Here is a 1,264-nt window from a genome sequence, read left to right as displayed (position 1 = left end):
AAGGGTTTCAGTAACCCTTTTACTTGTAGCTTGTCAAACACTTGGCTTAAGGCATATACAACTCATGAAATTCCCTCCTAGGTCTAGATCCTTATAATACTTGCACAGGTGTAATGAGTGCAATTAGTTTATAAGGATCATTTTTATGGATATTAGAAATTTCTGCAACCTTAGAATTAGATCCTACATTCTTTTTAAGCCTCAGTGGGTCATCATTCTTTATAGTGCCATTGTTTATTGCATCCTCAATTTGGGTTCCAGCAACAATCAAAGCTTTAAAACTAGGAAAGTATTGTGCAAACAAGTACTTATGGTATACAGGTAATAATTTCTTTACAACCATAGCTAACTGCTCTTCTTCACTTGGCCTATTCATCATCTGTGCTGCCTTGGCTCTCTCCACTTGATAATGAAAGTAGAGAAGGATTCTTTTGGCTTTTGCTTAGTGGTCCCAAGATCTCTTCTTGTTATGTCCACTTCCATATTGTACTTGTACTGCTTGTGAAACTCTTGACAGATGTCCTCCTAACTTCTTTCTCTAGCATCATCCAGGTTGAGGAACCACCTAAGAGCAGCTCCGGTCAGAGTGTTTTGGAAGATTTAAGCAAGTACTTCTTCAGTTGCACCTAGGGGCTGCATAGCCCTCATATACATCTTCATATGGGACTTTGGGCAACCGGTCCCGTCAAACTTGTCCAAGGTCGGCACCTTGAACTTGGGAGGCAATCTCACATCAGGGAAAAGTGAGAGGGAATCATAGTCCATATGCTCTTCCATCTTACGAGCCCTTCTAATCAGCTTCTCCATTTTGTTCATTCTTTCATTGATCTTTTTCTCACTTTCCATGGTTGGAGGATTATGGTCATCCTTGTTCTCCTACTAGTTACTCTTCAAATTCTGAAATTGTTGCATCATACGGCTAATGTCTTCTCTCAGCTGGATTTGACTAGCTACCATGGTTATGAGTAGCTCTTGAGTGTTCATGGGTTTCTCGGTGTTTGGATGTTCTCCCTCTTCTGCCATGGTGTTGGGAGCTTCAAACTTCTTGTGGCTTGAACTATCTTGTAGGTCGAAGATGGGATTGTGATGTTGCAACAATGGAGTTTCTTCTATGCCTAAGGGCTTCAATACCGTAATGGGAGTGACGGGCTTAGAACTGGAGCTACAGGCTTGAATGTCGGGCTTAGGTTCTCTTTGCAGCCTTCCTTTAGTTCTTGACCAAATTCTCCCCTAATGATAGGCTTGGTCGAGTTAATCAAAACTA

This window comes from Quercus suber, unplaced genomic scaffold, assembly GCF_002906115.3.
Source record: "Quercus suber isolate HL8 unplaced genomic scaffold, Cork oak 2.0 scaffold_460, whole genome shotgun sequence".
In the NCBI taxonomy this organism is placed as follows: domain Eukaryota; kingdom Viridiplantae; phylum Streptophyta; class Magnoliopsida; order Fagales; family Fagaceae; genus Quercus; species Quercus suber.
Note: the sequence above shows the minus strand (reverse complement) of the source record.